This window comes from Hyperoodon ampullatus (assembly GCF_949752795.1).
Source record: "Hyperoodon ampullatus genome assembly, chromosome: X".
NCBI classification, from domain to species: domain Eukaryota; kingdom Metazoa; phylum Chordata; class Mammalia; order Artiodactyla; family Ziphiidae; genus Hyperoodon; species Hyperoodon ampullatus.
The window spans coordinates 123,093,523-123,120,010 of record NC_136913.1 but is presented as its reverse complement, the minus strand read 5'-3'; positions in this window follow the sequence as shown (position 1 = coordinate 123,120,010).

Genomic DNA, 26,488 nt, shown 5'->3' with positions numbered 1-26,488 from the left:
TGCCAAAATGCAGCAATCATATTGTCCCTTTAAATCTTACAGTGTTTGTTTAATTGCATTATTTGAAAGGAATGCAAAGTGATTACTGACATAATTGTGGTTTGATGTTATTAAAATTGCAAGTTTAAACATTTACAACAAAATAAGAGCAGAGACAACAAATATCAAGGTGGAAATACTTGTCAGACATTGTACGAGTTTTTGTGCTGGCTTCTTTTTTTCACTGATATTCCTTGCATCATGAGCAAAAAGAAAGTGATGCCCACAAACTAAAAATTCTTTCCTTGGAATTCAATAGCTCTCAGATCCTTCATTCAGTCATCTGTTTATTATATGCAGATGTGAAGGAATCTAATAGGAGGTGGTTCTGTCAAAGGGTGTTCCATATTTAAGACTTTTAATATGTACTACCACGTCTCCCTACAATTGTGGTGGATGAAAAGCTTGTTCCCCTAGTTTTCACCAACATTCAGTATCATTTTTTAAAATTGTTTTTGGCTATTTTCCCAATTAAAAAGTACAGCTTATAACATTTTAATTTGTACTTCTGATATTACTATTGAATGATGGCATATTTCATACATGGGCCTTCTGATTCCTTTCTCTATTTATTAGTTGAATACAACTGAGTTCTAACTTATTGCAACATTTTCATTTTAATATCTTATAGGTAGAGCAAGTTCCTTCTGACTAATGTTTGAGTTATTCTTGGCTATGGTTAAGAATTTATTATTTCCAGATAAACTTTAAAAACATTTTATTAATTCTCAGTTGTTACTGGGATTTTTATTAGAATTTCTTTATTTATACATTAATTAGGGAAGAATTGAGATCTTTAAAATATTCAGTCTTCCCATTCCAGGAGCATACTTTGACTCCACTTTCAAATCATTTGAATAAGATATATACACAGATCTTCCTCAACTTACTATGGGGTTATATCCTAATAAACCCATCGTAAGTTGAATATATCATAAGTCAAAAATTCATTTACTACACCTAACCTACTGAACTAGGTTCATTATAGCTTAGCCTAGCCTACCTTAAACATGCTTAGAGCCCCTACATTAGCCTACAGTTGGGCACAATCTTCCAACACAGAGGCTATTTTATAAAAAAGTGTTGGGTATCTCATGTAATTTATTGAATACTGTACCGAAAGTGAAAAACAGAATGGTTGTAAGTGGATAGGTTGTTTTACCCTTGTGATCACGTGGCTGACTGGCAACTGCGGTGGCTGCTGCTGTCCAGCCTCATGAGAGAGTATTGTACCACGTAGTGCTCGCCTGGGAAAAGATCAAAATTCAAAGTTCGAAGTATGGTTACTACTGAATGTGTATCGCTTTCACACCATCTTAAATGAGTGGATTTAATAATAAAAAAAGATATAAATTGGTTAAAGGTTTAAAATTTTATGAATAAATCAGTAAATGGCAGAGACATTTAATAAATTTCAGTACCACTTCCTGAATAAAAGCCCTCTTAAAATATAAGATGATATTTTAACAGAATCAAGGATATGTGTTAAAACTATGATGAATGTCATTCTTACAAGAGAAAATATAGAAATATTGTCCTGAAAATCAAAGATATAGATTTTGATAATTACCTCTATTATTTTTACACTATCTGGTAAGTTCTGATCAATATAATAAGAAGGAAAAGTGAGCCATTTGAAAAGGAGGAAATACTACCTCCTGGTAGTCTGGTTTTAATGGGCTATAGTGTCCAAGACTTTGGGGAAAACTGGTTGTGGAAATACTCTGGTTGCATCACAAAGAAGTGCTTGTGAAAGAGTGACCACTAACCAGTTTCCAAAATGGAACACTTTATGAATAAGTGTCAAATAGTGGAATAGAACAAAAGATCTTTTCAGCCATTTTAAAATGTGGTTATATTTCATGAAGAAGAGTCTGACTGGATCATGAAGTGAATTCCAGGTAATTTTTTTCTCAATAGATTCCTATCAGCTCTATAGTAACTGAAAGCTCCTCTCACATTTGTCAAATGGTTTCCCAAAAGAATTACTTTTCAATGAAATTGTCAGTTTTTGGTGTTTTACTTTTTATTGTTCTAGGTTGTATCAAGATCTGTTAATCAAAATCTATTTTTAAATGTGAATGTCAGTCATACACTGTTAAATACACTGGAAACACTTAAACCGGAGCAAAAGGCAACATGACACCAGGGAGTGAAATTCCTGTACATATCATCAAGAATGATGCTTATGCATTCACTCAATAATATTTATAAGAAAAATTTCAACGTCTCATTGATCTATGTTTTGGAATGTGAGAGAAAAATAACTAGAGGCTCACAACCATTACATCAAGAGTCTTTACTAAAACACTTTAGCTATGACTTCTATGTCACCACAGTATTTTTTTACAATAGTATTTTCCACTTTCCTTCAATGTTTTGTGTTCATTGATGGTTCTTTCGTCATGACTGCTTGGTCTAGGTTCATAGATTTAATGTCTTCTTGATTTTCTTTTGTTTCTTAAAGTAAACCTCTTTCAGATAAAAGTACTGTGATTTCTCAAGGTGGTTTTTGAATTACAATCTATTTCCTTAGGTCTATTGATTTTCTTCTAATTATGTATCCTTACAAAGAAATGTCTAGGCATGCCAAATATTCTTTTCTTATCAATAAAGTTCATTTGAGATAGATCTCTTGGAAAATAGACTGAGACTCTTGGAAAACAGCCAAATTCTAAAGCAAGGGGAAATGGAAAAAAAAAGTTTTTATTTACTAGAAATTTCTCCTTCTAATTCAGAGACCTAGTTTGCTGGTAGAAGTGTGGAGAGGATCAGAAACAAGAGTATGCCCAGCAGGGAGTTTCGTACGTGCAGAAAAACCTCTTCTCTGTTTTCGCCAAGGATTCTCATGTCAGAAAGCAACATTCAACTCTCAAACCAGCCCTGCTGCTACATTCACAGAGTTGTTTAACATAGGAGCTTTCGCCAGGAATAACTTCTTGGTGCACCAAGTGACATTATTGGACTCCAGACTGTGTTGGTATGGCCACATTTTTGATGGGAAGTCCAGGTGGAATGCTCCAGCTGCCCCACAGCAGGCTTTCATCTGTAGATGTGAGCCATCTGAAATTAGTGCCATCAATTTCCTTTCTAGACATGCTGTTCTTTTATTAGAAGTGGCTCAAATGTCAGCCCTATGTCTTCCTTCAAACAGACTGTATTTGTAATATATGGAGTGGAAATTGACATTTATCCTTCCCTAGTCTCTATCGCTAATGTAAATTTTTCTCCATTCGTATATACCATTAGTCATTGTATTAGTTTTGTATGGCTGCTATAACAAATTACCAAAAACTGGGTGACTAATACAATACAAATTTACTCTCTTACTGTTGGTTGTAAAGGCGAGAAATCTGACATGGATTTCACTGGACTAAAATCAAGGTGTCGGCTGGGCTGTGCTCCCATTTGAAGGCTCTATGAGAGAATCCATGCCTTGTCTTTTCTAGCTACTAGAGGCTGTCCTTGTTCTTGGGCTCATACCTCTATATTATAATTGCATTTTCTTCCCCTGTTTCCATCATCACATATCCTCCTTCCTCTTCTGTCTTCAAGTCTCTCTCTGCCTACATCTTCTAAGGATACTTGTGGTTTCATTCATTGCTCACTCAGATAAGTCAGAGAAACTCCCCATCTCAAGATCCTTAACTACAGCTCCTGTCTCAGAATATATATTCAGTGAGAATGGTAAGTTCCCCTTCCAGTGTGTTATGTGATTCACATGTCCTTACACAAAAAGCTTTTTAAAAAGTCATTTTGTTTTTATGATAACAGACATCGAAAAGGAGTCTTCCTCCCTTCCTTCCTCCCTCCTTCCCTCCTTCCCTTGCTCCCTCCCTTCTTTTTGTGTTCTCTTCAGTGTTGTCTCCAAATTCTCCACTCTTCAGGAGTTATACTTCTCTTAATTACTCAAGGAAAGTTTAATTCCCATATTCTTGAATCTACAAGTCAAATACTGTATATTTAAAAGCTTCTCCTCACCCAACATTTTGAGACTGACAGTGTACGAATGATGCATCTTTCCTGTACATGGCTTCAGTCAACTGCCTTGCTCTGAACTTTCACTCCACCCTGCTTTTCACCTCCTTTCACTTCATAACTGGCTTTCCCAAAGCTTTTCTCATAAGGATGACCATGCATCTTTTCCTACATTTCCCCAAAGCACAACTCTCACCAGGGTGTGAAAACTGGCAAAACTTCTCTGAATTGAAATACAATAAAGATAAAAAATTAAAAACAGTTATTAGATATCACTGTACCTACAAGCAATGGGTCATGGCCCTCCACAGGGGGCCCCTCAAAGGCCTCCAGTTAGCCAACATGAAACAGGGGCCAGCTCACCTCCCACCAATGAATAGAAATACCTTTGACCACATCTCCCCTATCTGATCCCAGGCCCCCTCAACTCCTTTAAAATGCCCATGATGAAAAAAAAACAATTGCCTCTTCCTCCACTATCAGGCCTACTTTGCTATAATTATCTTCTGAAATGCAATTTCGTCTAGTGATGGCAGACTGCTATATGTGCTATATGTATAAAACTAATAATAACAAACACATTTTATACTCTACTGCTTTTTTCTTTTTTTTTCTTAACAGTCTGTCATGGGAATTGTTCCATGTCAAGGTTTTTAATGACTACCTCCCTTTCCATTGTATCGATGTTAAAAACTTATCTAGTAAATTCCTGCTGATAGACATTTAGATCATTCCAAATGCACTGTTAATACAAAAATCCTGGTGTACATATATCTTTGCCCCCCTTTCATTTATTTCTTTAGGTTGAGTATCCAGAAGTAGTCTTACTATTTCTGAGAGATATACCTACATTAAATTTCAATAGATATTATTAAATTGCCCTTCATAAATGTTATGCCAATGCATGCTTACTCATACCCTCATAAAACTAAGTATTTTCACCAACAAAAATCTTGGCAAACTTTAGATTACCTACGCTCTTCAGCCATCAGGAAATATCTGCTTTGAGTTTCACTGCCAGTGGGAATGATTTGAGGCCAGACTCTCTGGCCTCTTTATTTGTGAGACCATGGTTCATGTTCCAGTCTCTGGCCATGATAGGATTGGAGGCATGAGAACATGCATGCTAACACTAATAAGAATGTAGATAAGGGGGAGGGGTTTCAAGGAGAATTCTTGGTTTCCAGGTTTTGCAACTAGGTAGATTGTGATAAAGATAGAAGGATGGTATTGAAAAATATATTCCAGAAGCAGAAACGCTAGATAATGAGAGGTTTTATAGGCAAAGGTATGAAATTAGGGTAAAATGCAAAGTGGAATGAGAAGCCACTTGTATCAGTTAGCTATTGCCACCAACCAAACCACCCCAAAACTTAGTGTCTTAAAATTATAATGATGTATTATTTCTTGTGATCCTGTAACTTAACTGGTCAGATCCTTTGCTGGTTTTTCCAGGGCTAATTCATGTGGATGCATTCAGCTGTAGGAGTTGATGGGCTGCAAGTTCCAAGATGGCCTCACTTAAGCATCCAAAATGGACTCCCTTACACCTCTTGCTGTTGGCTCTGAAGATGCTATTACATTCAACATGGCCTCTCATCTTCCAATAGGCTAGACCAGCTTCCTTTTTTTTTTAAGTTTTTTTTTTGATGTGGACCATTTTTAAAGTCTTTATTGAATTTGTTACAATATTGCTCCTGTTTTATGCTTTGTTTTTTGGGCCACAAGGCATGTGGGATCTTAGCTCCCTGACCAGGGATTGAACCCTCACCCGCTGCATTGGAAGGCGAAGTCTCAACCACTGGACCACCAGGGAAGTCCCATAGACCAGCTTCTTTATATGACAAACTTGGCAGCTTTCCAAGAGTTTGAAAACAGAAGCTGCAAGGCCACTTGAAGCCAAGGCTCCTGAACTTTACATCATCCCTACCACATTCTTTGACATAAAGCAAGGCAGAAAACTATTCCAGATTCAAGGAGGTGGGGAAACAGACTTTACCTCTTCATAAAAGGAGGATTATAGCCATTGAAAACAGAGTATACACTCGGGGATATGAGAAATTTGTGGACCTTAATCTACCATATACTAAATCATTTTAAGAATGGGAATCACATAATCTGAATTTTTAAAAGATCACTCTGGCTATTGTGAGGTGAATGGATATTTCTGAGACACGAGAAGCAGAAACATCAGGTAGAAGGTTAGTTCCAAAAGAAAGACCAACTTCTTAAAGATTTTTAATAAATGTTACTAGACATTTCTGAGTGAACATTGTCACGGACATTGTTACAAATTTAGACAAGGTGCTATAGTATAATCTGGATTGGTTATCTGTCTGGATTCAATCCATCATAGCTAAAGAAGAATGAAAACAATGATAAATCTCTATTGGAAAAGGGCTTTAGGAGAAAATGTTCAGAATCATAACCTCAAAAATGCAATCATCAAGTTCACACAATATACATCTACAGTGGAGAAAGTCAAATGTGTTTTAGTCACTATTCAGAAAGTATTGTAATAAAAGCAAAATGTTTAAAAAATGCAATTTATTGTTCATAACTTTTCTCCCTAATTTTTGTAAAAGTTAGATTACTACTTTGCAAAGGAACTTTAATTTGTACTCCTTGAAAGGCAAAAGATATTCCTGTGACCTAATTAAAATTTAAAACTTAGAAATTGGATGAATCAACTTACAGTCATGAAGAACTGATGAGAATGCTGTTTCTAAAAACGGCTCTATTAGAAAGATAAAGGGGGTTGATGTTGTGTGTGATGACATGAAATGATATCCTCTTCTGCTGCAAGAAAAGGTAATGAATGAAGTAGCCAAGGAAAAGGGAAAGAATCCATTATTCCTAAGTAAAGAATTACAGAGAGTTGAGCTGAATAAAGACATTTGGAAAAGCAATGCAAAACATGCTGGATCTTTTCAATTATCTAGTTATCAAAGAACATTTTTTTTTTTTTGGCTGTGCCAAGTCTTACTTGCAGCACGCATGATCTTTAGTTGTAGCATGTAGGCTCTTAGTTGTGGCATGTAGGATCTAGTTCCCTCACCGGGGATTGAACGCAGGCCCCCTGCATTGGGAGTGCAGAGTCTTAACCACTGAACCAACAGGGAAGTCCCAAAGTACATATATTTTTAATATTAATTCACAATATGGGTGAGAGTACAGTATGACAAACACTCTCTTACAGTGCTGGAGGAAGCATAAATTTTTATGGTCTTTCTTGAAATATTTGGTAAGACGTATTCCTAACCTTTAAAAAATTATATTTTTGAGTCAATAGTTCCAATTATAGAAGTGGCTTAAGGAAAGAGAGAGTCACATGCAAAAATATTCATGGCATTTCATAAAGGCAAAAAAAAAAAGGCACCAAATTTCCAACAGTAAATGCTTAAATAAATAAATTATGATGCCTTAATACAAAGAACTACCATGCAGTTAACAATTATGAAAGAAATATACTCATAGTGGGGAGGGTACTTGTGACTATGGAGGAGTGAACAAGTTGAAAAATCCTATTCCCCGAAAAACTACAAAACTGGACAAGTGATTGATGACAACATTTAAGAGTTATGGAAATTAACCTAAAGCAAACAACACACTGAGAAGAGTTTATTCACAAAAATCTGCTAAAATTCAGTTAAGAACTGTGGGAGTCTCTGATCGTCCAGCCTAAAGCTGCCCCCATCCCCCGTGAGTTCAGTCAGAACAGTAGTGATATCAGGGTTGGGCTGGCTGTGAGAAATAGCAGCTTTATTGCTAATGGGAACCTACTTGATTTATCGCAAAGGATGGAAAACACATACTCAGGGACAAACAGGGAAGATCTGAAGCTCTGCTAACCAGAGGTTGTAGTCACTGTTGGGGTAGACATCCAATTGGAAGGTCAGTTTAAAATTTAACAGGGAGGTGCTGGAAATTAGCAAGCCATGGTGAGGCTCAATAAGCAGTCTACCCATACTTGGCTGATTCACCCAAGTACACAAGAGAGACCCAAGAAAACCCAAGTTATCTAAACAATCCTGGCTAACTGAGAGACTGAATGTTTGGGTAGGGAGACTTGAGCATATAAGGTCGTCATATATTCCTAGTTGACTGAGACAATATGAAATGTGAACAAGAAAACCAAGAGGATGCTGAGGAAAGTGAAAGCTAAAAACTTGAAAATTTCCGGAACTTTGAAATGTATCCCTCAAGCCACACAGAAATCTACTGGCAAAGGTGTTTATTGATGCAAGGCGTTTGATTAAAAATTCTGACCAACTGCTGCTGAACCACTAAGCTATGTAGAAATAAGAGTTACTAGTAGGAAGTCAGTCAGATGAAATATAATATAAAACAGTACAATATTAATACAATATTATGAAATGATAAAAATGAAGTAAAATAAAAACTTATCATAAATACCAGTGACCACAGAGAGCAGAGGAGAAAGATATAACAGATTAAATGCAGGAAAGCCACTTTAAAAAGCAAATGAATAAAACATCAACAACTGTTAGAGGAATAAAACAAAGGAAATCAAAATCCAGAATTGCTAAATATATTATATGGAATATCCACTATTCAAAGAAAAATTGCAAATCAATAGGAAAATGTGAGCCATACTCAGGAAAAAATGCAAGCAATAGAAGCTGCCTCAGATTGGACAAGATTTTGAACTAAGCAGACAAATACTTCAAAGCATCTATGATAAGTATGTTTAAAAAATAAAACTAAAGGAAACCACACTAAAGATGAAAGAAAGGTATGATGGCAATATCTCATCAAATAGAGAATACCAATAAATAGACAGGAAACATACAAAGACCCAAAAATAAATTCTGGAGTTAAAAAGCACACTAACCAAAATAAATTTTACTAGAGGAGCTAGTATAAGAAACAATAAGTAACCTCAAAGATATGTCAATAGAGATTATGCAGTCTAAAAAATAAAAAGGAAAGAAATGAATGAAAATGAAAAGTACATCATAGAAATGCAGGAGAGAAGTAAGCACACCAATGTATATGTAATGGAACACCAGAATAAAAGAATAGAGACAAAAGAGGAGAAAATAATGCCTGAAAATTTCTCCAATTTGAAGAAAAACATAAATCGAAAAAGCTCAACAAACTCTAAGTAGGATAAAAGTAGAGATTTATACCCTGACACATCATTGTCAAAATGTTGAAATCCAAAGACAAAAAGAAAATCTTGAAAGGATGAATAAAAATATGACTCTCCATGTACAAGGGAACCCCAATAAGAATTTTACCTGACTTCTTGTAAGAAGCTATGGCGACCAGAAGGCATTGGGGTGACATACTCAAAGTGCTGAAAAAAAGGAAACAATCAACCAAGGATTCTATAGCCAGAGAAACTACAAATGAAGGGGGAAAAAAGATATCCCCAGATAAATGAAAACCATGAGAGATTTTACTAGCAGACTCTCCTTACAAAAAATATTAAAGGAAATTCTTCAGGATGAAAGCAAGTGAACCTAGGAGGAAATTTAAATCCACACAAAACACAGAGCACTACTAAGAGTAATTATGTAGGGAATTATAAAAGGCAGTATAATTGCATACTTCTTCTTTCTTAAGTGATTTAGAAAGCACTTGAATAAAATATTATGAATTTAATAGTATTGATGGGACTACAGCAAATAAAAATGTACTATATTCAACAATAATGGCATGAGGGCAGTATGTGGGAATAAATCTGTGGTAGAGTAAGGAAATGACAAGAGATGGTAACAAATTAAGGTAGAAATTAAGAGAATTGAAAATGTACATAAGAAGGCAACTGATGTAAATAAATACTAGATATTTTTTCTTCTCCCAGTTCCTTTAAGACACAAAATTATATAATATTATAAAAATGTATTGTTGAGTTTTGAACATCTATAGTTGAAATGTATATATCAATAACAGTACTAAGTAGAGGATGAAGGGAACAGAGCTATATAGGAGTAATAGCTTCTCTGTGCCACACTGGAATTTAGTTACTATAAATCAATTCTGATGACATGGATATGCCCTAGAGCAACTTCTTGGAAAAAAATATATTGTGAAAATACCATTAATAAAGTAAAATGTTGCTCTAGAAAATATTCATATAATGCATAAAAAGATAATAAGTGAGGAAGAGAAAAACAAAAAAGACATGAGGTATATAGAAAATAGAAAGCAAAATAGCACACATAAATCCAAAGAGACCAATAAAAACATTAAATGTGAATGGATTAATCAGTCAAATAAAAATTCAGAGATTGTCAGAATGGATAAAAAACAAGATACAACTATATGCTGTATATAGGAGACACACTTTACTTCAAAGATTCAAATATTTTTAAAGAAAAATGGGGGAATTTATACCATGCAATCTTAAGAGAGCAGGACTGTGTCTATACTAATTACTGACAAAATAAAAAATTTTAATGTTATTAGAGGTGAAGTGGGTACTTTATAATCACAAAAGGGTCAATTATTCAGAAACATATAACACTTATAAACATATACATACCCAAAATAAATAAAGAAAAACTTATAGAATTGAGGGGAGAGACGGATAATTCAACATTAATAGTTAAAGATTTCAATTCTCCTATTTCAATAATGGATAAAACAACTAAGCAGGAGATCAATAAATAGAAGACTTGAATAATGCAACAACCAACTAGACATCCGTAGAAACTATACCACACAACAGCAGAATACACATTCTTCTCAAGCACACATGGAACATTATCAAGGATAGGACATATGTAAGCCATAAATAAACTTCAATACATTTTAAAAATTTGAAATTGTACATAGTATTTTCTCTGATCATATTGCAGTAAACTCAGAAATTAATAACAAGAAATTTGGGAGATTATTATGTGTGGAAGTTAAATAGTACATTACTAAATTATCTATGGTCAAAAGAGATATCACAAGGGAAGTTAGTAAGTACTTTGAGATGAAAGTAAATTAAGACACAACGTAACAAAACTTATTAGATGCATCTAAAACAGCGCTTAAAGGGAAATTTATAGCTGTAAGTACCTACATTATAAAGGAAGAAATATCTTTTTAAAATAACCTAAGAGATATAGCATAAGAGACTGGAAAAAGAAGAGCAGAAATTAATTAAATTGATAATTTAAAAAAGACAATATGAAAAATCAACTAAGCCAAAAGTCATTACTTAGAGAAGATGAACAATATTGATAAACCTTTAGCTACACTGACCACAATTAAGGAAGGAAACGTATTCAAATATGAAGTATTTTGATCTCTGGAAGGTGCTACTTTATGACTTTTATTTTTTTATCTTTCCGTATTTTCTAAATTTCTTACATTCATTATATATTACTTTTATAATCAGAAAACAACTATTATAAAAATAACAGTGGAGGGCTTCCTTGGTGGCGCAGTGGTTGAGAGTCCGCCTGCCGATGCAGGGGACATGGGTTCGTGCCCCGGTCTGGGATGATCCCACATGCCGCGGAGTGGCTGGTCCCGAGAGCCATGGCTGCTGGGCCTGCGGGTCTGGAGCCTGTGCTCCGCAACGGGAGAGACCACAACAGTGAGAGGCGCACGTACCGCAAAAAAAAAAAAAAAAAAAAAAAAAACCAGTGGAGGAGTTACCCATGAATAATAAGGACAATAGTTGTCACAGTGAATATGTTTTTCCTTCACTTAACAAATATATGTATGAAACAGCTACTCTGGAGGGAGCCCTGTGCTATGAGAGAAAGAGAAGGGAAATATGAACATGAATTTGACCCCTGTCCTTGAGCAAACATTGTAGCTAATCCTCCATTGCCACTGAGAATGTGAGGGCAACATGGAAATCCACAACTACCAGCTACTGTAACGCTACTCTTCCTTCTAACTACCTACCTTCCTTTAAGTTCATAATTCTAAAAGAAAATGGTAGGGAGATGGGCAAAGATTCTGAATGCATTCACAGAGAAACTAGTATTTGACATTGGTCTTCCACCAAGAATAGGAGTTTCACTACTGGCAGAAGAAATAGCATACAGAAGACATACAGAAGCATTAGAGGACACTGATGACTGTCCCTTTGTGTGGTTGGAAGGAGGTTTGCAGAAGTAAATGGGGGTAGCAAGAGAAGAAGCTGGAGGGTTGGATCAGAGGTAAGGAGGACCGTGTTGCCATGCTATGAATTGTGGGCTTTAATCTGAAACATATTGACTGCCATTTGTTTTACAAAGGGATGTAACACAGTCTGATTTGAGTTTTAGAGAGATATTTCTAAGACTACCTACTACTGGAAAGAATAAGTATTATTCTTTTTTTTCCTGCTGGCTTATGGTTTTTTTAAGTCAATAAAAACTAAGCTGTGATAATGAACTCCATGTGTTGTATTTCTCTAAGAAGCTTCTTGTAAATCAGTACATTAGGGACTTGCCTGGTGATCCAGTGGGTAAGACTCCATGCTCCCAATGCACGGGGCCTGGGTTCGATCCCTAGTCGGGGAACTAGATCCCCAGTGCATGCCACAACTAAGAAGTCTGCATGCCGCAACTAAAGATCCCGAGTGCCACAACTAAAGATCCTGTGTGCTGCAACTGAGACCAGGTGCAGCCATAATAAATAAATAAATATTTTTTAAAAATCAGTATGTTAAATCCCCAAGAATATGACTAAAGTGACAGTACAAACTAGGATTACTATGTGCTACTAACGAAGGAAATAATTTACAAATTGTTGAAGTGTCTTCAGAGAGAAACGAAATAGTTTAAGACAGTACAGAGTCTTCAGAAAATTATGCTATATCCCTATTCTGTTTATTTTTTTTAACCATTATTGTGTTGCCTCTTTGTATATTTGCGTGGAATAAAAAAGATAAATGGGGACTTCCCTGGTGGTGCAGTGGTTTAGAACCCACCTGCCAATACAGGGGACACTGGTTTGAGCCCTGGTCTGAGAAGATCCCACATGCCAAGGAGCAACTAAGCCCATGTGCCACAACTACTGAGCCTGCACTCTAGAGCCCACGAGCCACAACTACTGAGCCCGCACACCTAGAGCCCATGCTCCACAACAAAGAGAAGCCACCACAATGAGAAGCCCACGCACCTCAATGAAGAGTAGCCCCTGCTCACTGCAACTAGAGAAAGCCCGTGCACAGCAACTAAAACCCAAGGCAGCTAAAAATAAATAAATAAATAAATAATATATTTTAAAAAGATAAATGATTTATCTAAACACTGGTGATAATATGTATTATAGTTTTTTTATTTAAAAGTGTTAACAGCTCAGGACTTTCCTGGTGGCACAGTGGTTAAGAATCTGCATGTCAAAGCAGGGGACACGGGTTCGAGCCCTGGTCTGGGAAGATCCCACATGCCGCAGAGCAACTAAGCCCATGCACCACAACTACTGAGCCTGTGCTCTAGAGCCCACGTGCCACAACTACTGAAGCCCGTGCACCTAGAGCCCATGCTCCACAAGAGAAGCCACCGCAGTGAGAAGCCCATGCACCGCAATGAAGAGTAGCCCCCACCCACCGCAACTGGAGAAAGCCCACACGCAGCAACAAAGACCCAACGCAGCCAATAATAATAATAATAATAATAATAAAAATTTTAAAATAAATAAAAATTTAAAACAACGAAGTTCATTATAAAAAAAGTGTTAACAGCTTAAAGTTGTTAAAAGGTAACAGAGAACCAGGTGTCACTTGGGATAATAGTAGTAGTAATAATAATAAAATCTCTCAATTTTGTGTATCATATATCAGGAAGGGTTCTTAGTTGAGGTGACCATTTAAGTTCTCACTGAAACAAAGATACAGTTGAGAGTGAAAGGGGGTGGTAATTAACAATTACACAGGTGCAGGAGGTAATATTAGTAAGTGGCATACAGAAAAAAGGAAGACAAGTCTCCACCCTCTAGAGGCTCATAGTCTAGTGAAGTTTTTGCTATAATCTCGAGGTTCAGTTGTTTCTTGGTGCCAAAATGCCTCTTGCTTTCCAAAAGACAGATGGAACTTTCTCTATAACTGCTGCCCTGTGTGCTGTGCTCTCCTCCCCACACCCTGACATGTGGCTTTGAGGCTATTGGCTTGTTCCGAGGTACTTGAGCCAACAGTAAGGTTTGAAAATCAGCACTGTGCCTTTTCATAGCCAGGCAAAGCCTCTGGCTGAGCTTGCCTCTTCTGAAAGCCTTTCATCTTGAAAACGTTTCCACAATCAGGCTGAATGGCAGTGAGAGGAAGGAAAAAACATAGTAAATCCTCCTGAGGACAAGCATGGAAGGTCTGGGGGTGAAATTTCAGTCTGCCAATGATTTCCTGCTTATACAATTGTCACCTAGTGGAAAAGTAGGGGTGGAGGAGAGGTAGTCAGTGAATTGTCACTTAAATCTTTTGTGGCATCCTTGGCTTCACGTGTTCCTTATATCATAGGAACTTGAAAACTGCCGCACTGAGATTCCGAGCAGTATCACACAACTGCAGGGATTTGGCAAGGCCTAGGCTGGGTGATGTAAACCCTAGAGCCATAGTATCATACCACGAATAGCAAAGTCCCTGGTTTCTAGTAAAATTGACTCCATGTTAATTTTTAGTGTATGTTGAAAACACATACCTGTCTCCATAGGTGACTATGAAACTGTAAAGTCAGACCACCCACATCACTGAAGTGGTCGGACATTCAAAATGGTGAGTGCCCTTCATGGATTAAAAAAGTTAATTGAGGTATAATTCACATACCATAAAATTCACAATTTTAAAGTGGTTTTTAGCATATTCACAGAGTTGTACGTTACCGCTAACGTACAACTGACCACTATCTAATTTCAGAAAGTTTTCAAACCCCCAAAAAGGAACACCATAACCCCATTCATGATTGTTAAATACAACAGATCTCTTAGGTAGCAATGATATAAAAAAGAGGGGCAGTCAATAGCCCAGTCCCAGAATTTTGCCTCAAATCATTCTCTTCCTTGTTCACGAAATCCTTGGTTCCAATGACACACTCATGAATCTATTCATTTACTAAGGATGTATTGAGCGCTTGCTATTTGCCAGGCCCTGTGCTAGGTGTTGAGAATATAACAGCAAACCAAACAGCCATAATTTCTACATTATTAGACCTTATAATCTAGTGAAAGACATTATTCATATTAGTAAAGATATTATTGAAATTGTGATAATTCCTAAAGGAAAGAAAATGCATAAGAATCATTGGGTAGGTTAGAATTGGGAGTCAGGGGAGGTTTCTCTAGAGTATTAGGCATTTAAGCTGGCATATAAATGAAAAATAGGAGCTAGCCAGATGAAGAGCTGGCCCTGAGGTAGGAAAGAGTTTGGCTACTCTTCATTGTGGTGTGCAGGCTTCTCATTGCAGTGGCTTCTCTTGTTGTGGAGCACGGGCTCTAGGCGCACGGGCTTCAGTAGTTGTAGCTCACAGCCTCAATCGTTGTGGCTTGCAGGCTCTAGAGCTCAGGCTCAGTAGTTGTGGTGCACGGGCTTAGTTGCTCTGCAGCATGTGGGATCTTCCTGGACCAGGGCTCGAACCTGTGTCCCCTGAATTGGCAGGCATATTCTTAACCACTGTGCCACCAGGGAAGTCCTCTCTGGTTCTTAAATGTGCCACATCTCCCAACTGTTTATTCCTCTTTCTTGACATCAGCTTCTGTACTTCCTTGCTTGTTCATCCATTTAGACAATGTGTTCAGGCTTATTGACTATCAAATAAGGTGTCTTTGGAAAATATTCATAAGCCTCTTTCAGTTCAAAAAGAACAGTGCTCCAAAATAGTGACTCTTCCTAAAATGCTACTTAAGGTATGATGATAGATTTAAATGAAACTCTAGGTCTTTTCTGCCTGAAGGACAATTTCATACATCATCTTCAATGAGTTTCCTGAGCAATTCAGAAGTATCGCTTCTCTTCTTTTTTCTAACTCTGGATGTCAATTTTGCAGTGAAAAGACCTTAAATGTGATGCCACAAGTAGACACCATTTGAAAACCTACTCTCAGAAGACTGGGTCTGGAAAACGTGAAACATGTATTCATGCACTTAGTGAAAATGAGTAGGAATGAGAAACATGCACACTTGCATACCTACATGCTCACATGCACACACATGCACATGCCAAAAGGCCCCTTCTATACCCAGGGAAAGGAAATAGCTAACTTAGAATCAAAAGTCCAGAGCTAACAACAAAGCTGTTTGCAGGAACAGTTTCAGGTAGCTAGAGATGCCTGAGATGAGTAGGGATATATAATTAGTGAACTTCTGTATGTGTGCATGGGGGGGAGTATATTTGTTTACATTTATAACTTTCAAAATAGTATTTAATGCTTATGCCAACAATTATACTGCCATGTATTATATACTTTCCTCAATAAATATTTTCAAGAATCCTACGTGTGTAAAACACAATAGTGAATGTTAAGAAAAACACTATAGGGCTTCCCTGGTGGCGCAGTGGTTGAGAGTCCGCCTGCCGATGCAGGGGACACGGGTTCGTGCCTCGGTCTGGGAGGATCCCACATGCCGCGAAGCGGCTGGGCCCGTGAGCCATGGCCGCTGAGCCTGCGCGTCCGGAGCCTGTGCTCCGCAACGGGAGAGGCCACAACAGTGAGAGGCCCGTGTACCACAAAAAAAAAAAAGAAAAACACTATATTTATTTGTTAACTTCCTCAGATAAGCCTTCCTGACCTCTTAGTCTGGGTACAGTCCCCGTTTCACACTTTCACAGTGGCCCCAAAGTCCTCTGTCATTACATTCATTGTACTGCATTGCAGTTAACTTCTTCAAAGTCTGTCTTCCCTGCCAAGCTGTAAGTGACTTGAAGTAATGCATGAATAAATGATAAGAAATGAAAGAGAAAAAAAATGAGACCCTAATTGTGAGGGGCTTGGCTTCTTGAAATGATTTCTAAAATCTCCCTCTTGGTATATAATGCTACATTTTTATTTATTCAATTTCAAAAGCCTCTGGCCTATCTGCTAATTTGTTTTTGAAAAAGTTCATGAAACACTGCAGGATGACTGGAGACCTGTTCATTTTGGTGTCAATTCACTGGATGTCTCCTCTGTGCCAGAAATGCTGGCAGCACAGCACTGAACGAGATAGTGGAATAGTATGTACAATGCAGCCAGGCAAGATTTCTGAGAGGGGAAGTACAAGGCACTGCAGGGGCTCATAGCAGGGCCACCCAAGTGAGACTCTGATGTGTGCTCTGCTAACTGAACGTAGTTCATTATGCTTACATACACCTATGAGCAATAATAGGAAACCGGAAATTAAAATCATTAGCCCAGCATGCTAGCCAGTTAATAAATTTCTATCTGGCCTTGATAGCCCTCAGAAAAGTCTTACGAATGAAAGGAAAATTGTCCTGTCAATTTTTTAGAAAAAAACAATGTAATGCCTCTGTACCTTTGATTCTATCCCTAGAGGTACATGGTGACCATATGTCCTGATACTTTAAGTATAATATGGAAAGAATAGTCTCTAAAACCAAACTCTCACCTTTCAAACTTTTTCAGTTTCTTTCAATAGATAACTTTCCAATAAGCAATCTGTGATTACTTCAGGAATTACGTCAAACACCATAGACTCAGTATTAAACTGGAAAAAAACAAAACGAAAAACAGCCATGGAGGATCCTGGGCTCATTTTCAGTGTTGCCTTTTGTAGAGCACTGTGTGTGCTTCCAATCGTTCTCACTCTTTGAACATACCGGCTGCTGGTTGAGGCAAAAGGAAGGGATGGTTTTCAAGAGATCATTAAATCGTGGTAAACATTCAAAGATTTTTCCCATTCCTCTCCATTCATCTGCATCTCGGTGTGCCCAAAGCTGTTTGTTTTTCATGTTTCTCTGAATCGAGCATCATGTCTTTGGTTAACAGTTCATGTCATCACCTCCCAGGAATGAAACTTTCCAAATCAAAGAAAAATTTAAATGATGCAGCTGAAATCAAGAAAAGTCTAGGACTAATTTGTGAGGGAAACTCATTCATATAAATGTATAGTCTTGAAAGAAATTACAGGGTAATTTTCCCAATGTTAAAATTTTAAAAACCATAATTTGGTGCAAATTAAATTTTAAAGACATTATAAATGCCTACAAATGGAAATCCACAAATTAAAACAGTATGAAAAACTCAACTCATTGATAAAAATACAACAAATCTGTACTTTCTAGATATCTAAAATGCAATAATAGATAAACATTGGAATTCTATCTTTGATGTCATACCTTTGAACTTCAGGTTTCCAAATATAAACTGTTTACAAAGAAACAAGGAAAGCATATGCATATATTTATAAGTACATATATATTTATGTGTGTGTATATACAAACCCTACAGAATACAAGTGTGTGCATATGTTTGAGTATGAAAAGAACTAGTAAATTGTACTAATTGCAATGAGAATATTTAGTTATGATTTTCAATTCAAGCATTGAATATGATATACTTAAACACGTTAATATGCTTGAGGATAAATTTATGTGTATGATTTTTATTGTTTACAATCACAAATCTTGAATATTACAGGTGCTTTGAGCTTTTATAGGACAGAGTATTTTAAAATGGAAGACACATTTATCATTTCATTGCTGTGTCTGGTAATACTGTCAAAAGACACAAAATTTGAGAACCTTTGGGACGTCAATGCCTTCCTATACAGGACAACATCATTCTAATGGTGTAACTGAATAAAATGTCATTCAACTTCAGAACATGAGGCAAGCAGCCCCAAGTTGCGAAAGGACAGGGCTAAGTGTATTAAGCCAACACAGTTATGTGAGCCACTACACATAAATGGGAGTTCTGTCACAGACTAAGGACAGATTGCCCTTTAAATCTTTTCAAATTATTCATATGTATCCATGGAACACATGCAGTCAGGCAGCTTCTTCAGTGATGTGTTTGTATATGATATGCCATGAGTTTTTTGTAATAGCATACTTGCCTGGCAGAGAAAAGTGTTATAACGTCTAAAAGACAACTGGGTAGGCACTGACATTATACACTTTCCTGTTACTTAAGAATATAAAATGTATCATTTTTGTATGTCAAACTTATTCTTTCTCTTCTTCTTAGAAGTCAGAATAATATAATGGACCAAAACCACAGGTTTTAGAGCAGAAAAGGCCTTGGTTCAAATCTCAGCTCTGCCAGAAGTAGCTGTGCTCAATTTCACCAACTCTAAAATGGGGACAGTATGAACTACAGAAATCAGATGTGTTGGAAAACCCTGACTCTTAAACTGGCTTAATCATAAGAAAATGCATTATTTCTCATCACAAGAAATCCTCAGGTGGGCTGCCTCCAAGCAAGGAATGCCAAAGATTGGCTCAACTTCTTTGCAGTTCTCGTTGTCCTCTTCCCTAAGTTGGCTCTGCTTCTCTCAGGATAGGAGCAGTATGCCTGTAGCACATCAAGGCATCACATCCAGACAAGTCAGCATCAAAGAAGAAGAGGGATCCTCTCTCAGTGTCTCCTTTAAATGAGGGAAACCCTTGCAAAAGACTTCCTGGTCAGAAGACCTCACCCCTCAAGTCTCACTGGCCAGAATTAGATCACATGTCCACTCCTGTTGATCACTGACATGAGAACTGAGAGTACTCTGGGAGCCTTAGACCATCAGGATCTACTCCAGAATAGACAACAGGGTTGGCATCTTCTACCACATTACATGGGATGGGGTGCAGATATCTGAACAAACTGGTAGTATTTTTGGCAAGAAAGAAATAAGGAAAATGGAAGCTGAGTAAGACAAAGGTTGTGAAGCACCTCACAGAGTGTTCTGAGTAGTAAATTAACCATATACTATGTAAAGTCCACCCTTATGTGTCAGACAAAGTAAATACTAAATAAATAAAAGCTACAGATACTATCATTGTTCTCATAGTTGTTAAACTCTGAGGTGAAACACTGTAATAGGAGCCATGGTTGGATGTTGGGATTAAAAAGGACCCGAATGTTCACAGCAACACTACTCAAAATCTCCAAGACATGGAAGAAACCTAAATGTCCATCAGCAGACGATTGGCTTAAGAAGATGTGGAATATTAGCATGTAGTTTCCTTTCTTTGTGACATCATTGTCTGGTTTTGGTATCAGGGGGATGGTGGCCTCATAGAATAAGTTCGGGAGTGTCCCTCCCTCTGCTATATTTTGGAAGAGTTTGAGGAGGATAGGTGTTAGCTCTTCTCTAAATGCTTGATAGAATTTGTCTAGTGAAGCCATCTGGTCCTGGGCTTTTGTTTGTTGGAAGACCTTAAATCACAGTCTCAATTTCAGTGCTTGTGATTGGTCCGTTCATATTTTCTGCTTCTTTCTGGTTCAGTCTCAGAAGGTTGTGCTTTTCTAAGAATTTGTCCATTTCTTCCAGGTTGTCCTTTATATTGGCATATAGTTGCAGTGTAGTAATCTCTCATGATTCTTTGTATTTCTGCAGTGTCAGTTGTTACTTATCCATTTTCATTTCTAATTCTATTGATTTGAGGCATCTCCCTTTTTTTCTTGATGAGTCTGGCTAGTGGTTTATCAATGTTGTTTATCTTCTCAAAGAACCAGCTTTTAGTTTTACTGATCTTTGCTATTGCTTCCTTCATTTCTTTTTCATTTATTTCTGATCTGATCTTTATGATTTCTTTCCTTCTGCTAACTTTGGGGTTTTTTTGTTCTTCTTTCTCTAATTGTTTTAGGTGTAAGGTTAGGTTGTTTACTTGAGATGTTTCTTGTTTCTTGAGGTAGGATTGTTTGCTATAAACTTCCTTCGTAGAACTGCTTTTGCTGCATCCCATAGGTTTTGGGTTGTCGTGTTTTGATTGTCATTTGTTTCTAGGTAATTTTTGATTTCCTCTTTGATTTCTTCAGTGATCTCTTGGTTTGATTCCTTCAGTGATCTCTTGGTTAGTGTATTGTTTAGCCTTCATGTATTTGTATTTTTTACAGATTTTTTCCTGTAACTGATATCTAGTCTCATAGCGTTGTGGACAGAAAAGACTTGTTACAATTTCAATTTTCGTAAATTTACCAAGGCTTGATTTGTAACCCAAGATATGATCTATCCTGGAGAATGCTCCATGAGCACTTGAGAAGAAAGTGTATTCTGTTGTTTCTGGATGGAATGTCCTATAAATATCAATTAAGTCCATCTTGTTTAATGTATCATTTAAAGCTTGTGTTTCCTAATATATTTTCATTTTGGATGATCCATCCATTGGTGAAAGTGGGGTGTTAAAGTCCCCCCTACTACGATTGTGTTACTGTCGATTTCCCCTTTTATGGCTGTTAGCATTTGCCTTATGTATTGAGGTGCTCTGATGTTGGCTGCATAAATATTTACAATTGTCATATCTTCTTCTTGGATTGATCCCTTCAACATTATGTAGTGTCCTTCTTTGTCTCTTGTAATAGTCTTTCTTTTAAAGCCTATTTTGTTGGATATGAGAATTGTTACTTCAGCTTTCTTTTGATTTCCATTTGCATGGTGTATCTTTTTCCATCCCCTCACTTTTAGTCTGTATGTGTCCCTAGGTCTGAAGTGGTTCTATTGTAGACAGCATATATACGGATCTTGTTTTTGTATCTATTCAGCCAGTCTATGTCTTTGGGTTGGAGCATTTAATCCACTTACATTTAAGGTAATTATTGATATATATGTTCCTATTACCATTTTCTTAAATGTTTTGTGTTTGTTATTGTAGGTCTTTTCCTTCTCTTGTGTTTCCTGCCTAGAGAAGTTCCTTCAGCATTTCTTGTAAAGCTGGTTTGGTGGTGCTGAATTCTCTTAGCTTTTGCTTGTCTGTAAAGGTTTTAAATTCTCCACTGAACCTGAATGAGATCCTTGCTGGGTAGAGTAATCTTGATTGTAGGTTTTTCCCTTTCATCACTTTAAATATGTCCTGCCATTCACTTCTGGTTTGCAGAGCTTCTGCTGAAAGATCAGCTGTTAACCTTATGGGGATTCCCTTGTATGTTATTTGTTGTTTTTCCCTTGTTGCTTTTAATATGTTTTCTTTGCATTTACTTTTTGATAGTTTGATTAATATGTTTCCTGGCATGTTTCTCCGTGGGTTTTTCCTGTATGAGACTCTCTACAGGCCAATATCACTGATGAACATAGATGCAAAAATTCTCAACAAAATACTAGCAAAGAGAATCCAACAGCACATTAAAAGGATCAGACACCATGGGCTTCCCTGGTGGCGCAGTGGTTGAGAGTCCACCTGCCGATGCAGGGGACACGGGTTCATGCCCCAGTTTGGGAGGATCCCACATGCCGCAGAGTGGCTGGGCCCGTGAGCCATGGCCGCTGAGCATGCGCCTCTGGAGCCTGTGCTCCACAATGGGAGAAGCCACAACACTGAGAGGCCCGCATACCACACACACACAAAAAAAGGATCATACACCATGATCAAGCAGGCTTTATCCCCAGAATGCAAGGATTCTTCAGTATACGTAAATCAATCAATGTGATACACCATATTAACAAATTGAAGGAGAAAAAACATATGATCATATCAATAGAAGCAGAAGAAGGTTTTGACAAAATTCAACACCCATTTATGATAAAAACCCTCCAGAAATTAGGCATAGAGGGAACTTACCTCAACATAATAAAGGCCATATATGACAAACCCACAGCCAACATCATTCTCAATGGGGAAAAACTGAAAACATTTCCTCTAAGATCAGGAACAAGACAAGGTTGTCCACTCTCACCACTGTTATTCAACATAGTTTTGGAAGTTTAACCACAGCCATCAGAGAAGAAAAAGATATAAAAGGAATCCAAATCAGAAAAGAAGAAGTAAAGCTGTCACTGTTTGCAGATGACATGATACTATACATAGAGAATCCTAAAGATGCTACCAGAAAACTACTAGAGCTAATCAATGAATTTGGTAACGTTGCAGGATACAAAATTAATGCACAGAAATTTCTTGCATTCTTATGCATCAATGATGAAAAATCTGAAAGAGAAATTAAGGAAATACTCCCATTTACCACTGCAACAAAAAGAATAAAATAGCTAGGAATAAACCTACCTAAGGAAACAAAAGACCTGTATGCAGAAAACTATAAGACACTGACGAAAGAAATTAAAGATGATACAGATGGAGAGATATACCATGTTCTTCGATTGGAAGAATCAACATTGTGAAAATGACTCTACTACCCAAAGCAGTCTACAGATTCAATGCAATCCCTATCAAGCTACCAATGGCATTTTTAACTGAACTAGAACAGAAAATTTCACAATTTGCATGGAAACAAAAAAGACCCCGAATAGCCAAAGCAATCTTGAGAAAGAAAAATGGAGCTGGAGAAATCAGGCTCCCAGAATTCAGACTATACTACAAAGCTACAGTAATCAAGACAGTATGGTACTGACACAAAAACAGAAATATAGATCAATGGAACAGGGTAGAAAGCCCAGAGATAAACCCATGCACATATGGTCACCTTATCTTTGATAAAGGAGGCAAGAATATACAATGGAGAAAAGACAGCCTCTTCAATAAGTGGTGCTGGGAAAACTGGACAGCTACATGTAAAAGAATAAAATTAGAACACTCCCTAACACCAAACACCAAAATAAACTCCAAATGGATTAAAGACCTAAACATAAGGCCAGACACTGTAAAACTCTTAGAGGAAAACATAGGCAGAACACTCTATGACATAAATCACAGCAAGATCCTTTTTGACCCACCTCCTCGGGAAATGGAAATAAACCCAAAAATAAACAAGTGGGACTCTATGACACATATCACAGCAAGATCCTTTTTGACCCACCTCCTAGAGAAATGGAAATAAACCCAAAAATAAACAAGTGGGACCTAATGAAACTTAAAAGCTTTTGCACAGCAAAGGAAACCGTAAACAAGACAAAAAGACAACCCTCAGAATGGGAGAAAATATTTGCAAGTGAAGCAACTGACAAAGGATTAATCTCCAAAATTTACAAGCAGCTCATGCAGCTCAATATGAAAAAAACAAACAATGCAATCCACAAATGGGCAGAAGACCTAAATAGACATTTCTCCAAAGAGGATATACAGATTGCCAACAAACACATGAAAGAATGCTCAACATCATTAATCATTAGAGAAATGCAAATCAAAACTACAGTGAGATATCATCTCACACTGGTCCGAATGGCCATCATCAAGAAATCTAGAAACAATAAATGCTGGAGAGGGTGTGGAGAAAAGCAAATCCTCTTGCACTGTTGGTGGGAATGTAAATTGATACAACCCCTATGGAAAACAGTATGGAGGTTCCTTAAAAAACTACAAACAGAACTACCATACAACACAGCAATCCCACTACTGAGCATATACCCGAGAAAACCATAATTCCAAAAGAGTCATGTATCACAATGTTCACTGTAGCTCTATTTACTGTTGCCAGGACATGCAAGCAACCTAAGTGTCCATCGACAGGCGAATGGATAAAGAAGATGTGGCACATATATACAATGGAATATTACTCAGCCATAAAAAGAAACGAAATTGAGTTATTTGTAGTGAGGTAGATGGACCTAGAGTCTGTCATACTGTGTGAAGTAAGTCAGAAAGAGAAAAACAAATACCGTATGCTAACACACAAATATGGAATCTAAAAAACAATGGTTTTGAATAACCTAGGGATAGGACAGGAATAAAGACAGAGATGTAGAGAATGGACTGGAGGACACAGGGAGGGGGAAATGTAAGCTGGGATGAAGTCAGAGAGTGGCATGGACATATATACGCTACCAAATGTGAAATAGGTAGCTAGTGGGAAGCAGCCGCATAGCACAGAGAGATCAGCTTGGTGCTTTTTGACCACCTAGAAAAGTGGGATGGGAAGGGTGGGAGGGAGACGCAAGAGGAAGGAGATATGGGGATATATGTATATGTATAGCTGATTCACTTTGTTATAAAGCAGAAACTAACACAACATTTTAAAGTAATTATACTGTAATAAAGATGTTAAAAAAAGATGTAGTATATATATGTACACACACAATGGAATATTACTCAGTCATAAAAAAGAATGAAATAATGCCATTTGCAGGAACATGGATGCAACCAGAGATTAACATACTAAGTGAAGTAAGTCAGAAAAAGACAAATATCATATGATAACACTTATATGTGGAATGTAAAATATGACACAAATGAACTTATTTACACAACAGAATAGCCTCACACACATAGAAAACATACTTAAAGTTACCAAAGGGGATAGCGGGGGGAATAAATAAGTTATTTGTGATTAACATATACAAACTACTATATATAAAACAGATAAACAACAAGGACCTACTGGATAGCACAGGGAGCTATAGCTATTATCTTGTAATAACCTATAATGAAGTATAATATGCAAAAATACTGAATAACAATGCTGTACACATGAAACTACTATAATATTGTAAATCAATTATACTTCAATTTAAAATAAAATATGCCTTGATTTTACTACTTACTATCCCCATGACTTAGACTCTATACCAGCGTTTGGAAGACTTTTTCTCTAAAGGAAAGTAGATACTTTAGGCTTTGTGGGGAACATAGTTCTTTTTTGTCAAATACTTTTCTTTTTTTTATTTTCTCCAACCCTTTAAACATGTCAGAACCATTCTTTGCTCCAGGTGGTACAAATACAGGCCACAGGCAGGTTTACCAACCCCTAACTTAAAGCAAATACTCCTTTGCTTCTCTGTGCTCATTATTTCATCTGTAAAACGGAGATACTTGGAGGACTTTCTTTGGAGTGTTGTAGTGAGGATTCAATCATTTATGTGCACAAGTTAGGACTAGGACTGACATACAGCATCCAATAAATATTAGTGATGGAGGTTATTGTTATTTTTGTGGTGGTGGTTGTTTTAATGCACCACACATATTCATCCATCAACTTACAAACATATTCAGAGATAAAACACATTGAAAACTGCAACCAAGTACGTTAGAAGCTAATAACAAAATTTCTGGTGTTAAGGTAGATAACAAGTGACACAGAACTGGCTTCACGTGAGAGGAAGCTTGGCACAGAAGAAGAGTGTGAGCTTATGAGTAAGGCAGACCTGGGTTCCAATTCTGCATCTACCACTTTGCAGCTTTTGTGACCTCAGGAAACTTCTTTCACCTCCTTCTGCCTCACTTTCCTCCTCTATAAAAATGAGATGCTAAAAAGACCTGCCTCATAGGATTGATCTGAGCACTAAGAGAAGATGCATGTCAAGAGACTGGCACATCACAAGAGCTCAATAAATGGCAGTTGCTATCATTTTTCATTTCCTTTTCTTTTATATTAAATCCCTCTGAGACCGTGTCTCCAAAATAGCCAATTACTTAGGGAAAAATAGCAATGGCTTGTTATTTGACTATTTTTTTGACTGCAATGACCAACTCAGTAACTCAGAACAACCAAAGTATGTAGAAAAACAAGAACTGACTGGTTAATTAAGCCTAAAATATTGATCCAAGAGCCGT